Source organism: Protopterus annectens, chromosome 2.part1 (assembly GCF_019279795.1).
Source record: "Protopterus annectens isolate FY-2018-M chromosome 2.part1, PAN1.0, whole genome shotgun sequence".
In the NCBI taxonomy this organism is placed as follows: domain Eukaryota; kingdom Metazoa; phylum Chordata; order Ceratodontiformes; family Protopteridae; genus Protopterus; species Protopterus annectens.
The window spans coordinates 668,941,555-668,958,971 of record NC_056729.1 but is presented as its reverse complement, the minus strand read 5'-3'; the positions used below and the strand labels follow the sequence as shown (position 1 = coordinate 668,958,971).

Below are 17,417 nucleotides of genomic sequence, written 5' to 3'. Positions count from 1 at the left end.
ATTACCGATGACTGTAAGCTGGGAGCAGTCATTGTATCCCCAAACAATGCTGACATCCTACAAACAGACCTGCAAATGACAAACAACTGGTGTCAAAACCATGGTCTGAGACTAAATGCTAAAATAAATGCATAATCATACCCGTTTGCTAGTCAAATATCCCTGTAAATTATAATCGTGATAGCACACCCCTGAAACTAGACCCAATTGTGAGGGATCTTAGAACACAGACAGTAACCTAAACTTTGACCACTGGCTAACTACGGTAGTGAGGAAATCCTGTGTGGCTCAACATACAAGTGAAGGCATGGCAAGAAAGATCAAAGGAAGTCATAGTTCCATTGTACTCAGCCCTCATCATGCCCATAAAAGAGTACATTGCTGTCTTCTGCGTGCACCTAACAATGCGCTTACACCAATTGGAGCAGCCCCAGAGGTTTTCCACTAAAAAAAAAAAAATGCAAACCGTAAGACACTTGTCTTACTCAGACTGACTAAAGGCCCCTATCTCTTTACTCCACCTTGTATCATTTATTGAGAGGTGACTTATGCCTGACCTACAAGGCATTGTCTTTTCCATCTCTGATGAAAACGTTACATATTTACAAGAAAAATTATACACGGTGGTTCAATGGACCTGAACCTCATTTGTGACTATCGGAACTTGCTGGAGAGAAATTTCTGTTCCAAAGGCTACCTCCTCTATAGAATAAACTTCCCATCTTCGTAAAACATTCTGTCCTTCACCCTCTTCAATAAGAATTTGGATAAATGGATGGGGAGCCAGAAATTCACTCCTGGGGTACTACCTATGTCCGTTATGGACAGAGGCAGTCTGTAAAATGATTTAAGGCTGCAACACCCAAAAGACTCGCTATCCTCGTACTACCCAATCCCATTTCTGGGGAATTAAGATATAATATTGTAATATCCTGGATATAATTGGCTTGGCTTGTAAAGGCTCTACTGCCTTTAGAATAGTAATCACCTATGAACCTATGTTGAAGTGGATGGACTGGATCAGTAGCTCTTAACGATCCATGTCCTCCACTTGCACTTCAACTTACCCACCTGCCATCCCCTTTCCCTGGCTGAAGGAGGATTAGAGGGATATTAAGTAATGTTTGTACAGTCTGTCTTAAAGTGCTTTAAATTTATGTTGTCATTATTCTTGGGCTGCCTTAAGATGTGTAGACACGGAGAGGTGCAGGTTATTGTGAGAGCTAGGGGAATAACTGAAGCCTGGGAAGGCTTAAAGGTGCTGAGCTTACTTGTTCCTGCAGCAGCTAGTCTTGTATGATGAATTGGATAGATATGGATTATGAAGCTCTATTTTTATTATAATAAAATGTATCCCCATGAATATTGAAGAGTACATATTCTGTTTATTTGGGAATTGGTATACTTTTATGAATAGTACTAATGCTGTTTGTATACTTAATTTATTTGGGGGTATTTACAGAGTTGTGTCTGGAAATTTCAAGCTGATTCCAACTGTCTTTTCTTTGACTGGTTGCAGATTCAGACTTTAAATTAGATAGAAGGTCTTGCAAACCGCAGAAGACTATGACATTGGTTATGTAAGTTAGTCAAAAAAATTGAATATTAGTTCACTTGGTAGTGACAGTTTTCATGTTAGACATGCTAAGGGATCCATCAGTAGGTTCACATCATAAGCCATCTGATACAGTAAGAATGCAAGTGCAATTTTCCCCTTATACCTATATTTGCTGCTTCTAAAATTTGGCTAACCGCAAAGAGAAGGGCTTTAAAGCATCATGTAGTCTTGCCTTTTGTGCCAGCAGATTTGCCAAGCAAAAACCCATGCAGTCTCAGACCTCATTATGGTATAGGGTTTCAGGGGGATTAGTTTCAAAGCTATTTTAGAGTAATAACCATGTTTGCCTTGCCAGTACCCACCCTCAGGCTTCACCTCCTTTCTTAAGGAGAGGAGGCCATTTATCTCAGGAGCACCTATCCACAGTCATCTAGGTTTAGTCTGAAGTAAGATAATTGAATCACATGGCTTAACTTTTAATTAATCTCTAATTAGATCAACCATTGTCTCACTGCCCCCCGTCACAGTTTCACCACACTCTCCCCAAAACTAATGCTCATAACAATCCAACTATACTCAGCCATTCTCACTTTTTCTAATTACTTTACTTGTCAGTCTTTAATGATGCATTCATAGTTGCTATACTACAAACATATTGTACTATATTACAGTATCAACCCTCCCCATATTTCCATAGTTAAGCTGCCTCCTCTTTTTGTTATTTTAATTGCTAGAGGTCACAGGTAATATTACAGTGTCAGGACGAGATCAAATCACTTACTCTATGGGTCATGAAAACAAACCCAGGAGTTTAAACAGCATCACACTTGCTTTCACTGAACTACTCCTTAAATTGTTTAGGTTCATAGGTAGGTACTAGGCTATCTGTCCAAAGGCATTTATAAGCCTAGTCAGAATGTGCTGGCTTTTGCCGCCCCCTTAGATTAGTTCCCTGTACCTCTGTCCAGCAAGAGCCACTGAAGTAATCCCTGGGGTAAACTTCGTTCCCATCCACTCGTCAAGGTTTCTCTTGGAGTGTTAGCAAGGAGGTCTGCCTAGTGTAAATTGGAATCTTATTCCAAAGCATGGGAAGTCTCTGGGACAGGAATCTATCCCTCCAACACATCCTGTTTATTGTTGTGGTGAGGTTTAGATCCCTAGAGCGTGTGGCTCGAGGTGATAAGTTTTTCTTTAGGTGGAGCATGTCCATCAATTCTGGGTTGGACATGGCCTTGTACGTCAGGCAGAGATCACCTCTGAGTAGGCGGTATGCAACAGAGTACAGCTGGAGTTTCTTCAGTCGAGCTGCATGCATAGGGCATCTGTTTGAGGCCAGTGATCCTCTTGGTGAGGTACTTCTGTGGTCTTTCCAGCTGTTGCAGGTGTCTTGTAAGGTACATCCCAAATGGGGCGTTGTACTCAATGATGGGTGTGATAAGTAGAGGGGCACAATGACCTGTTTTGATCTGGATGCAAACCCTTTTGTGATTAGGTGGGCCACATAGAAGGATTTTCTAACCACTTTGGCAATGTGATTATCAAAGGCGAAAGTACTTACTATCTGCTTGGGTCCCCATATCCTTTATTACATCTTCCATATTTAGGGGACTACCACTTATGTGTAGTTTGTGGCTACTTTGTTTTTTTCCAAAGGGGATGACTATGCACTTTTTGCATTTAGCTTGAGACCATGATTTTGACACCAGATATCTGTCTCAGTGAGACCCTTTTGAAGGATGTCTGTGTCAGCCGGAGAGTCCGTATAGCCCCTAGTTTTCAGTCGTCTGTAAACATGGTCAGCCAAAGTCCTCCTGTGCTTGCCTGTACCTCTGAGAAGTATATGCCAAACAGGAATGGTCCTAGGACTGAGCCCTGGGGAGCGCCACTTGTAACCGGTTTAGAGTCGGACCTAGCTCTCGCAACTCTCACCATGTGGGTTAAGTCCGTGAGCCAGTTGGCAACCCATCTTGTGACGTAGGGGTTTATGTTCAGGCTGGTGAGCTTGTCTATAATACCAGAATGGGGAATGGTGTTGAAGGCCTCTGCGAGGTCTAGGTAGGCTGTGTGTATCACCTTTCCCTCGTCTATAGCCTTGGTAACTGTCTCAAAGAAGTCCACCAGGTTTAGGAGGCATGATCTACCCTTAACAAAGCCGAACTGGGTAGGGTCCATTGTTTGGAGGTTCCCAATGTCTCTGTTAATGAGTTCCATGATGATGCGCTCCATAGCCTTGCAGACCAAGCTAGTCAGGCTTATAGGGCGATAATTCCTGGGGCCTGTTATGGCTCCACCTTTCTGGAGCGGAATAACCGTTGCTGTGCGCCACTCTATGGGTACGTAGCCTGTGGAGAGGCTGAGTTTGAACAGTGTGTTTAGGTGAAGGGTTAGTTAGTCTTTGAGCTCGTGTAGGATGCAGCCTGGGACACAGTCCGGTCCCATTGATTCTGTGTTTTTGGCTTTGGAGAGGGCTGTTTTAACCTGAGTGTCTGTGATTTAAGGAGCTCTACATTCTTCTGGTATAGTTATGGGCCCTTTTGGGGATGAGAGGGGGGTGAAGTTTGCACTGAACCTCTCTGCCAAGATGTTGGCAATGTCATTCTGTTCATTGTATTTTGTGCCATTTTGCACTAACTCCGAGCAGATCTGAGCATTGCCACTTAGATTCTTGACATAACTTAAAGAATGCCTTGTGGTTATCTTTGGAGTCCTTGGCAATTTTTCTTTCGAAGTTCGAATTGGATGATTTTATGAGGGATCGTAGTTTCTTGCTGATACTGATCAGGGATGTCTTCCCTTCTTGAGATTTTACTCTCTTCTGTACTAGTTTCCTCCTCCTGTTATATAACTTGTTTATGGCAGGGGTCCACCAGACTGTTTTTTTTTTCCTGGAGGAGAGAGTCTTGATTTTGCTTGGGATAGCACGATCCATGCATTCTTGTATGTCCCCATAGAATGCATTAGTAAAGGATTTTGCAACTTGGACAGAGTTATCCTTTAGCATGGGGGCTTTGAGACTTTCCACCTCGGTCTTAAGTAGCGTGAAGTTTGCTTTTGAAAAGTTTTTCACAGTGGTTTCCTTGTCCGGGGGTGGGGGGCGCATTGTGGATATCCAAAGGGATTTGTTTATGGTCAGATCTAACCAGTGAGGGGTTGACTTCTGGTGTGGAACACCGGTCGCACATGTTGGTGATGACCAGGTCCAATATGTTGTCACCTCTGGTGGGAGTGTTAACCAGTTGATCCAGGGCATTTTAGTTTATAAATTCTAGGAAATGTTGGGCAAGGGAGTTAGTACTTGAGTAGTTCTCCCAGTTAATGGTTGGGTAATTGAAATCACTCAATATTAGGGTGTTTGGTAGGACCTTTGTTTCCCAGTGTTTCCAGAAACGCGGAATGGGGGTCTTGGGACATAGTGGGTGATCTGTAGCAAGCTACAATTTGAATTGCAGTGTTGCCTGTTGTTAGTTGCAAGTGGATGATCTCTGAAGCATCGTGCTGTGCCACTAACCTGGAGGTGTCGGTATCCTTGATGAATATGGATACGCCCCCGCCTTTTGTATTTCTGTCCAGGTTCTGTGGCCAAAATATATGGTATGAGTTGTAGCCTGGTAGTGCTGGGGTGCTCTCTGGAGCCTTAAACCAAGTTTCTGTTACTGCACATATATCTATTTTTTCCATACTGACTAGTGCCTCGAGTACATGCATTTTGAGGTTAAGACTTCTGGCATTGAGTAGCATTATCCTCAGTTTTTTGTTACTTGTGCTATTTACGGCGGTGGGTTTGTCTTTTGAGCTTTGCCTAAAAAAGGCACTATGGGGGTGGCAAGAGCCTTGGCCAGTATTTGAAAGCCTAAGGGATACAGGTGCAAGCCGTCTCTAGCGAAGCAGCGTGGCTTGTAGAGCATTTCATCCCAGGTGGACAGATGCTGGATCCCCTTTGAATGGCACCAGAAACTTAGCCAATTGTTGAAATTGATAATTTTTTCTTTATACCATGGTATCATTCTTGGTGAGGGCAGGATGCTACTCAGGGTCGGGGTCATACTGGCCTGGGCTACGTAATCAGAGAGCTCTTCCATGTCTCTCTTCATGTAGTTCAGGGAGGTACGGCTTAGTTTATTCACACCATCATGGACAATGACAGAGTCGTATTTGTACTTGTTCTGGAGTGACCTGAGTGCTTGTGTTATGTGGCGGATCCTGGCACCTGACAGGCAGCTAACAGTAACCTTCTCCTTATTCAGCCTAGTGAGTGGGACATCAGTGTGCCTGACTATAGAGTCACCTATTACTAGTATGTTGGGTATGTTATTTTGCCTTAAGGGCTGTGATTGCGTGGCACACTGGTTTTGTGAAGTATGTGTTTCATGGTTTGTGTTGGGGGTGGAGGTTGCTTGGATGTCTGCTTTGGAGGTCTCTGTTGCTTTTGCAGATTTTTATTTAGAGCCTCCGAGTATGTTTTCGTGTTTGTTTTTTGCTGGTTTCATGGGTCTATGTGAGACTGGTGGTGTGATGCAAGTATTTTCCTTCTCCTCTTAACTGTCTGATCCAGTCTTGGATTGAGAGAGTTTAGCCTCCAGTTTGGCTGTATAATTGCATCTCTCGCATGTATTAGTGTTTGGTCGTAGGAGGAGAGGATTGTCTCTGTACATGAGGTAGTTGTAACATTGCCTCAAAATGCCCAGATTCACCAGTTGGAGTCGCGAGTACACCTGAAAGTGCCCCTGAACATGCCTGGATAGGTGCAGTGAAATGTTTTACTGAATGGCTGGTAAGGTCGAATAGAGAGCCTTGTCCTTCTGTACAGTATAGGGGGGTCAAGTGCTACAAGTGCTTGCTATGAGTTTTGAGCAAGTGCCAGGCTGAGAAATGAATGGCTTGAGTGCTTAAGTTGAAAGTTTGTCTAGTTCCAAGGGAAAAAAATTGAAGAGGAGACTCTGTGGAGCCAGGAATAGTTATACCCTAGCTATAGCAGGGAAATGAAAGAGAAAGAAATTAGCCCAAAATGGCCAATAAACTACTAATTTCTGGGCTGAAACCACTTCTCCAGGGACAGATAGGCTGCTCAAAGCTCCCCTCTCTCACAGGTAAACAGAGAAACTTCCTTCTGTCCAGGTAAGGTATGGGCAACCACAGAGATCTGACCCAAGGTTCATCACAGACTGTTACCAAATCCTTGTGCACTGCTGTAGTGATGCCCCTCAACAAGGATAGTCCCTTCCACAGACCTAGGAAGGTATAGACCATGCTAAAGCAGAGAAGGCACTCACTCTGATATTATGTTCACATTCTCTACATGACAGTTTTTTGTTTTTTTTTGACATGCATGAATTATTGTTTGGCAGGCTGAGCATTTATATTTATCTCCTTTGTTGACCAGGTTAGTCTCACTAGGCTCTCTTGAGGGAGACCTGAGGTGGTATTCATGGTCAACTTCCCATACCCTTTGACATAGATGCCGTGGGTGAGATCTTTTACATCTACTTGAATTACCACCAGCTCTGGCAGATGGCCTAATTTTACCATCTCATCTGAAGAATGGCACAGTCAGGAGTGCAGCACCTCCCATACTGCTCTGCAGTGTCAGCGGTCTGCCTTCCTGTTGTGGGAGTAGAACCCCCAGCCTTCTGCACCAAAGGCCTGTGCTGCATGTTACACCTCTGGCACTGTAAATTGAATGCAATTGCAGCTTTTCGTCTGTTTAGACCCATGTCATATTTTAAGAAACCTTTAATTTCAATAAAAACAGTTGTCTATGGATGGTTCTTAAAGCTGTGAAAGCTGTTCGGCTTGCCTGATCCTCGTCAGGACAGCCTGTATAGCTTAGATTACTGCAGCAATTTATTTAAACTTATGCTGTAGTGGCAAGTTTACTAATACAACTGTATTTTTTTCCCATGAGAACAGGTATTTCTATAAAAATTGGGCTACAAGTTGAACATGAATCAAATATTAAGTCTGTCCTTACAAAAGAACTGTGTAAAAAGGCTGAAAGATACAAAGAAATGTACTTTTACCATTACTTTACATTTACTTTTTACCATTTACTTTGTATGCAAGAACTGTAAAAGCTCAAATTTGCTTAGTGAGTTAAGCTGAAGCTGTAAACATATGCATAGAAAAGTTTTTTTTAAATCTTTATCACTTAAGACACAGGCACACATAGATTAGTTGAAAAGAAACCAGACCATGTTAACAGTTTTTCATGCATTGTACATTACATATGTGCTTCTTTGTAAAAAAAAAAAAAAAAAAACTACCATTCACTCCAACATGGCATAACTTGATCAATTCCTTCCTTCCCTTACACCTCACTCCTCCTGAACATTATTCTGCAAGTATAACAACATTGTGATGCAACATAAATAAAATCCCCCAATTTAATAACTCTCGAAAAACAGTAAAAACAGAGGTAAATGCTTTCACTGATTTGTCGGCTTCATCAGATTCCACCAATAAGCTCATTGCATTCTGGTCACATGTACCCTCTTAACTACTAAATATTCACTTCATCTGTACAGCCCTCCACCTTTAAGGGCTGGTCTTAAAGACCCTACCATTTAAACCTTTGCAGGTATCTTTCTGTTTTTGCAGTATCTAATAAAGCTCCCTACTCTCAGTCTTGTTAGAGATGTCACCCAACCAGTGATCTGCTGGTACAATCCACAAACTCCTGTAGTGCTGAAATGAAGGGCAGAACGCAAGTAAAAAAACAAGAACTTCTGTATTAAAATAACACAGTTGAGTGCTTTCGTTCCAAATAACACTTCATGGAACTTCCTCAGAGCTAACAGTGAAATATTTTTTTTAATAGTAAGAACCGCCCTTAAAGCTAGAGGGGCTGTTAAGATGAAGTGAGTATTTAGTAATTAAGAGGGTACACATGACCAGAAAGTAATGAGCTTATTTGTGGAATCTGAATGGCTTAGGAGTATTTATCTGGAATTTTTGTAATTTGTTTTATGGTCTGATGAAGCCGACAGTCAGTGAAAGTGCTTACCTCTGTTTTTCGAGAGTTGTTAAACGGGTGGATTTTATTTCTGCTGTATCAGTGTTTTTATTCTTGTTCATGTTATGGTTTTACCAATGTGCTACCTCCATGGGATTTGTTTTGTATTTTTGATTATTCTGCAGGTATTGTTCCAACAAATCCCATTCATTTTTAAGTAATTTGCTCCTTTCCTTTTCTAAAAATTCCACTTCATTATTTTATCTCTCTAACAATATGCAGTACTTCAATTACCGTTGGTTTAGATTTTGATGTCCATTTTCTAGTAATTGCTTTTTGGCAGCCAATAGTATTAAACGTAAGGTATTGTTGTGTCTGGGCAGTTCATATGCTGTGCGTCTCAACTCAGAAGAATCATTTCCTTAGTTAGACAGCCATCTGCTGCTCCTGTAATATTACTAACATAATACTACTAAAAGAGTCCTCTGAGGGGAAGTTTTAAAATCTGCTAACTCATTATACATCCAAGAAACATGTTCCCACTTACCTGTCTTTCCTGTCCAGCATTTGTCTACCTGTGATAAATTCTTTGAAGTCTGTTTGGGGTATAAAAATACCTTTGCAGGCACTTCCAAACATCCTAAGCCTTCTGGAATTGCTGCATACTTAAGAGCCATACATTTGTCTTTCCATTGTTCTTTTGTAAATTGCTTTTCCAGTCTCTCTTCCCAGTCTTTTTTTATTCTCCTCTGAATGATATTTTTAGTTATCAAAAGATTTTATATTCCTTACGATTCTCTCTGTTTAGCAGTATCTTCTGTTCTAGACTTGACAGAAAACTCTGCCACAACTGGTCTTTCACTTAGGAGTTCTGTATCCCTTTCTCTTTATTCTGATACAGTTCCCCTTGGTAGGGAAGGCAGTCTCTAACCTACAGTTCAAACTTCTGCTTAGCCACATCCCATTCTGTTCCTTTCTCTTTCTAGTTATTTGCTCACAATGCCTTGGTTCCTTAGACATTTTTTCTCCAGTAAATTACAGCCTGGTCTTGCCTATTTTCTGTACCCCTACTTGCTGTCATCCTTATTGGCAACATTTCCTTTCTCCACTCACATGTTGATTTAGTTCTTGCAGTATGAATATAATAATCTATATGGTGGTGGTTTTGCTTAATGATCTGCCTCCTAATATACAATCTCCCCTTTTCTTGAACTCCCTGCCCCTCTTTTGTCATCTCTTTCCATTTTTGTAACATTCAGCTTGCATTGTGTTGTGTAAATCAGCCTTAACTGCATAGCTCTAAAATATCCATACACATCAGGTAAATCTAAACTATCTTGTTCTATGTGGAGGATCAAATTATTGTGCTTAACACCTGCCCTCCTTCCTTCCCAAATACATTTCTTCAATTCTCTAACTATTGTCAACATGAGTACGCCTGACCTGTATATAAAACTAACGCATTTTCACTACTTGTATCTTTCTAGGAACCAAAGAAGAGCTTCCAGTTATTCAGTTTTTCTATTATCTTTTGTTTGGTCTCTTCCCCCATATCCTTAGTTGAGATAACAGAATCCTTTTTAATCCCTACACCTGAATGCTTCATCTTATTTGTGTCTCCATAAATATAATACAAATGTAGCAGTCGGCTTAGTCCAGTCAAAAACCTTACTCGACCTGGTTTGTTTGTTTTTGAGAAAAAGTCACCAAAGCAGTAGATGAAACAAAATGGTGCACACCACATGCCTTTGCCTAGCCAAAGCTTTTATCAGAATTCCAGGGTCTATATTAGATCATCAAAGTGTTAATACTTCAAATGATCTAATATCGACCTGAAAACAGTAAATGCTGAAAATAGTGAAGATGCAGATAACCAAATTTTTTCCTAGGGAAAGAATTTGGTTGTCCGTTTCTGTGGCTTCGCTATTTTCAGCACTGTGGTGGAAAGGTACGGGTCGGGTTCAGGTAAGTGCGATTGTGTGGACGTTAGAGTTAGGGCAGGGTATGTGAGTTAGGGTTAGGGCGCGGGTGAGGTGAGTGTGCGATAGTGATGGACTTTAGGGTTGGGGCGTGGTATGTGAGTTAGGGTTAGGGCGCGGGTGAGGTGAGTGTGCGATAGTGATAGACTTTAGGGTTAGGGTGGGGTATGTGAGTTAGGTAACAAAGGGCCACGGCTCCAAAGGCAAACCAAAACTTTAATCTGTGAGCGTTTTCGTTCACTCAAATCAAATGAACTTTTTCAGACAAATTCAAACAGTAAAACCCCTCCTTATATAACCAAGAAATCACATGACCAATAAAATGCATTACATCACAAGTTTAAAAGTGATTAAGAGGCATATACATTTACATATACTTTAAAAGAATTTTTAAGCACAAAGTGGAGAATTATTAATATATAAAAAACAGTCAAAAAGGTGCATCCATACAAACCTATAAGTACAAAAAATATTATATTATCTTATAAGAACATTCTGTACTGAATTTCATAAATTCATTCAGTGTAGTAAACTTTTAAGCTTGAGTAAACACATAACAGAACACTGCTCATTAAGGCCTGGGTAACTGCGCATTTAAGGTAAGTTGCAACCATAACTCTTGTCTTTCGAGTAAAGTTTATTTCGCTGAATGAATTTATGAAATTCAGTATAGAATGTTCTTATAAGATAATATATTTTATGTACTTATAGGCTTGTATGGATGCACCTTTTTTTATATATTAATAATTCTCCACTTTGTGCTTAAAAATTCTTTGCCTTTGGAGCCATGGCCCTTTGTTACTTATTTTATTAGTGCTTTATTTATTGTTTTTTTGCTGGTCAATTCGTTTGTTAGGGCATGGCTAATGAAGGTGAACTTAATACCCGTAATTTGTTCTCAGAATCACAAAATGAGAACAGCGTTGCTGCATCTATAACAAACCTTACAAGGATTGTACAGATGGGACAAACATCGACCACTGCATTACCTTATAGAGCTAACCATGACCAACAGCCAAATGAAAGACTGAGTTATAACTTGCATGGAGATGAACTGCCATGGAGGCTTATTGGAGTTCCAGAGCTAAGGGAATGGTTGGAGCAAGATTTTTCCCTTGGGCTATAACAGGATAATTCTAATGCTACAGTGGAACAACTGGTCAGCGGCACTGATATCAGGACTGTATTGAAGCAATTTGATACATGTTTGCCTAAATATAGAAAGACTCAGTTGGAAATAGTGTACCTAGAAGAATGTCTGAAACATGAACAAGGTACCAAAAGGGTTAAGGTATTGTCCCTATCCAATGGGGGTTATACCAAACTCCCAATATCACTTAGAACTGGTTTCATTTTTTAACCAACAGGGGCTTAGCTTAATGAAAATGATGACATCTAATTATAAAAAAGACAATGCTGAGCAGTTTAATGAACTGTTAATGCTGGGGGATAGCATTAAAACAAACACTGACTTTGATAGATACAAATTTGAATACAATAGAACTTTTGAGTCAATTGATGCCTTAATTTTAAAATATAAAGCTACAAAAATCAAGAAACTACAGAGAGACCTTGATGACTACACTAATGGGCTGGCTTTCCCACACCCAAGAATGCCCATCAAGAGTAGCAAAGCCCCTGTAAGCCAACCACAATGCTTTAATATTAATATAATGAGGAGGCTGAAGCAGATCTGCCCACTAGTGGCATCACTGGTGATGTCACTGAACCAGAGGAACAGGAAAGGACAAGCCAGCCAAGAAGAAGTGAGCATTTGCAAGGGAGAAACATCAATGGAGTTTCAGGGCAACAAAATTTTCGTGTTTCTACATACAACGGTCAAATGCAACGAGGAGGCACCAAAAAGAAGGCGAAATCACGGAAAAACAACCACTACAACAAACTGAAATAGTAGCAAACTGGGAAGTATAGCTTGAAGAAAATGAGCATGGGACTGTTATTTCTGGTGAAGAAAACAACCACAGTGAAGCAGCTGTTACTTCTGTTGAAGTATACAACCACAGTGAAGCAGCTGGACATCCTGCTGTTCAAACTAACCAGCAAGGTGACTTCAATATATTTAACTTTACTACTGTGACTATAGAATCTAATTTAACTGAACTTTTAGCAAGGGGATTGACATATATACCAACACAGAAAGCAAGTATAGGCACTGTACTGATGGACTTTAAGCTCTACTTACATAAATTAAATTTACAGCTTTTATTTCATGGTTGTGAACCGAATAATGTGAATGAAAACAGGGTTCCTAGTACATTTAACCCACCCTTGCATCCTACACTAGCAATTTTTGAAAAAATGTGAAATTGATTTTAGAAATAAATTAAGGGCTCTTATGCTCATGGGGGATTGCAAAAGAATATGTCTAATGAAAATGTACTGGAACTAAATGCTTTAAGGATTGCCAACATCAGAGTCATGAAGCCAGACAAGGGTGGGGGGCTAGCATTTATGACTAAGGATGATTATAACTGTAGAGTGGAGGAAATGCTGAAACAGGACAGTTATGAAATGGTGTCTTTAAATGAACTTAATGTAGCATACAGGAAAATAAGAGGTTACATTAATTATTTATTTGCGGTCAAATAGACTTGGATATGTTTAAGTATTTAACAACACCACCTATCACACCTGTTATCTTTGGCACTCCAAAGATTCATAAGAATCTGGCTAACCATCCTCTACGCCCCATAATTGGTGGGAGAAATTCAGTCACATATGCTTGTGCTAAGGTGGTTGAGGATATCTTGAAAAAAATATGTAACAATGGAACACCAAATTTGTAAGGACTCCTGGTCTTTTTTAAGGGACATGAATAATCAGGAATGTAGTGCAGAGCTCAACTTTTTAACTGTGTATGTAAAAGACCTTTACACAGTCACCCCCCATAATTTAGGAATTGAATGGGTGGTACATGTTTTAGTAGAAAGAGGTGCCCCAGCAAATGAAACTAGATTAGTTGAAAAACTATCATTTTGCAGAACATTTTTTTTCATGTTTAATGGTACATACTACCTACAGAAAAGGGGAGTAGCTACGGAGTCCCCATGTGGCAATAGTTTTCTCAACTTAGTTATGGCCTTCTGGGAGCACCATTTTGTGTTTACCAGAAGTGACATCAAAGATAAAATCATGCATTATACTCAATTTTTGGATGATATATTTATGATCATAAATGGAGATGAAAACTACGGCTAAGGAAATAGTAGATGAGATGCCAGCCCATCCTTTCTGGAATTCACATCCAATTTTGACAGAGTAAAAATTGCTTACTTGGATGTGGAATTAACTAAGGACATTTTAGGGGAATGCTACTTATCTAAATTCATAGAAAGAAAACCTACTCGAACTAATTTTTACATTACACAAGCTGCCATCCACAATACCAGAAAAAAATCTATAGTCAAAGGTCAGCTGGTTAGGGCAGCACGGATGATCACCTTGGATAGAGAATTCATGCAGGAATGCAATAATTTAAAGCAAATGTTTGAAAGAAGGGGCTGCCCCAGAAGTGTTACTGCAGGGACTCATAAAAGAAGTCCAAATAAAAAGAAGGGAGGGGCACTTCTCACCCATTTTGGGACCACCAGCCTTATTAGCTCGTATGCTTAGCCCTGCCACCACTGAGGGTAATAGTGCTGACATAAATACGCCAATGCACAGTAATAACAATAGGGATAAGAATGGATATATTGTCAGCTTAATTATTGCATATACACTTTATGGTGAGTCCGTAAGGGGCACCCTATTAAAAAACTGGTGTATGCTTATGGGAGAGACAGGTCTTAGATCTAAATCGGGTGCCCTGCCAAGCGTTGTGTATAGAAAAGGAGCTAACTTAGGAAATATATTAGAGAAAGAGCATAAATTGTACAACAGGAACCCAGGAATGGTTAAATATGAAACTTGTGTCTATTGCAGGTACATAGACATAGGTATGGACTATACAATTCCTAACAGGCATTTTTCAGTCACTGCTAGGTATGACTGTAACTCTAAAAGTGTGGTATATTTGGCAAGATGTCAACTCTGGCATTTTATATCAGAAAAACCGATCGTAGGTTCAAAGAAAGAATCTATGAACACATTTATAGTATAAATAGAAACAGAGAAAATAATGCTTTGGCCAACCACATTAGGGAAAACCCTGGACACCACTTTAAATTTAAGGTGATCACCCAGGTGATGGAGGGCCCTAGAGGTGGGCATACATCCCTTTTACTCGAAAGACAAGAGTTAAGGTGGCAACTTACCTTAAATGCGCATAGTTACCCAGGCCATAATGAGCAGTGTTCTGTTATGTGTTTACTCAAGCTTAAAAGTTTATTACGCTGAATGACTTTATGAAATTCAGTATAGAATGTTCTTATACGGTAATATAATATTTTATGTACTTACAGGTTTGTATGGATGCACCTTTTTGATTGTTTTTTATATATTAACAATTCTCCACTTTGTGCTTAAAAATTCTTGTAAAGTATATGTAATTATCTTTATAAATATGTATATGCCTTTTATCAATCAGTTTTAAACTTGTGATGTAATGCATTTTATTGGTCATGTGATTTCTTGGTTATATAAGGAGAGGTTTTACTGTTTGAATTTGTGTGAAGTTCATTTGATTTGAGTGAACAAAAGCGCTCACAGATTAAAGTTTTGGTTTGTCTTTGGAGCCGTGGCCCTTTGTTACTTATTTTATTAGTGCTTTATTTGTTGTTTTTTCATATGTAAGTTAGGGTTAGAGCGCAGGTGAGGTGAGTGTGCGATAGTGACGGATCTAAGGATTAGGGTTTGGGTTAAGGATAGTGGATAGATAGTACTATATGTACAGTTTAGTGTAGGGTTAGACGTAGGATTTTGTGTATGTGTATGGTTTGCTGTTTTGTTTGGTGTGCTTGTGTTGTGTGTGTTTCTCGGAACAGTGAATTTTTTTCCCAGGGAAAAAATTTGCTGTTTTGAGCTTTCGATGTTTTTAGATTTCGTGGTTAGAAGTTTGAGGTTGTTGTATTCGATGATGTGCTGTTTCGTTGAACTGATATAGACCCGAATTCCCCACTCATGCATAGTAGAAAAGCTAAATAACCTGGAAAATAAACTCTTGTATCACAAGCTGGATTGCCATCTGATTCACAGGATGCAGATAATCAAAATAGAGGAAGTTGCCTCCACAGAGAGAGACCAGTCACCAGTGTAGTCCCCCAGAGTTCTGTGCTGGGACCTGTCCTGAAGTAAAGGCCAGTACTAAAGAGCTCTGCATACGTGTGCAGATTACTTCAAGCTAGTAGCAGTCATTGAATTCTCAAATGACATGGCTGTCCTGCAGGAAGATGCGTTTCAAATGTGTCAAAATCATGGTCTGAAACTAAGTACTAAAATTGCAGTATTGTATCCTTTGGAAAGTCCTGTACCCCAGGGAGCTACCACATTGACAATACTCCCCTAAGAGATGACGGATTTGTTTAGAATTTGGGAACTTCTGTGGACAGTGACCTAACTTTTGGCCAACATGTGCATATTGCTGTAGGAAAGTCTTTCTATATTGCACAGCTTATAAACAAAGGGATTGTGTCTAGATCTAGGGATGTCATTGTCGCCTTTAGTCAGCCCTCATTAGGCCAGTCATTGACTATAATGCCCCCTTTTGGCATGTATCTGTCCAGATGCATGCAACAACTGGAACTCCACAGAGATACTTGAAGGATACAGCTTATAAACAACATGTCCTACATGGACTGATTCAAAGCCCCATCTCTATACTCTGCATCCTACAGACCACTAAGAAGTGACGTACATCTGGTACACAAAGCATTCTCCAACTCCTTACTTGATGGATTTATTGCACATCAGTAAGTCAAATAGGATCAGAAATACTCTTAAGGATCTAAACCTATTCTGCAACATCAAAGAATGGTTTGGAGGGACAGGTATATTCTGCAGAGGATACAGCTGCTGTGGAATAGACTCACCATCCACACAAAAGTAAGTTCATCCCTGTCCATTTTCAAGTACAACTTAGATCTATAGATGGGAAAGAGAAAACGTACCCCAGGTCTGCCCCTTGTACTGCTAATAGACAGAGGTAGCTCCTAATTGCTTTATTCCATACATGGGTCCCTCAAATTATCTATGGTATAATCCCAGCTGTTGTTAGTGGTAAGAAATAATTATTGACTATGGTATGGATAAGGCAAAGCTATAAACAAATGGGATAGTTTAGTTTGAGCACAAAAAGGGAAAGGAAATTGGTTAGGCTTAAAATGGACTGTAAGGGTGGTTAGCCTAGTACTCGCCTGTGAACCTATTTAAAAAAATATATTTTGCTATGCTCTTCTAATGAAGAGCTAGGGCAGGGAAGAGGATGCGTATGTGGCTTAAGAGTGGATCGTTTTCCTTTTTTTTTATTGCTGTTCCAATGAAGAGCTGTAGGAAGGAGGGAGTATGCATCTGACTGGCTGGGTTGCAGAGCCAGTCTAACAGTACAGAACAGACCTCTCTATTTTTTATTGCTCTTCTAATGAAGAGCTGATGCAAGAGAAGGGAGTATGTATCTGGCCATCTTCCTTTGAGTGCCAGTACAAAGGCACAGACTTTTTTGGTTCTTCAAGTAAAGAGCTGGGACAGGAGAGAGGTGGTGTGCATCTGGCTATCTGCTTAGCCAGTACAATGGAGTGGACCTATTTGTTCTTAATAGGTGTTTAGCAGGCTAACAGCCACAAGGGCCTTTTTAACCCTAGCCATGCATCTCAAATCTCTGAGAAGTTCTGATACTCTTGATAAGTGTAATCAAGGGCCTGGGAGATGGAGGTAGGGAAATCAGGCGCCATTTCAGAGAACAGCCCAAGGTGCTATAAAATCCAGCTATGCCTCTAGCTGTTCTTAAAGTACACCTAGACTTTGCCCCTTCTCCATA

The 17,417-nt window shown here is 40.2% G+C and overlaps 1 protein-coding gene across 1 annotated transcript in view; it reads left to right on the top strand.

Moving 5' to 3' along the window:
* Positions 1 to 17,417, top strand: part of PCM1 (pericentriolar material 1) — a gene marked incomplete at its 5' end in the record, with an annotated part of 3,258,627 nt that overhangs the window by 3,156,145 nt on the left and 85,065 nt on the right. The gene's annotated exons all lie outside the window — the stretch shown is intronic.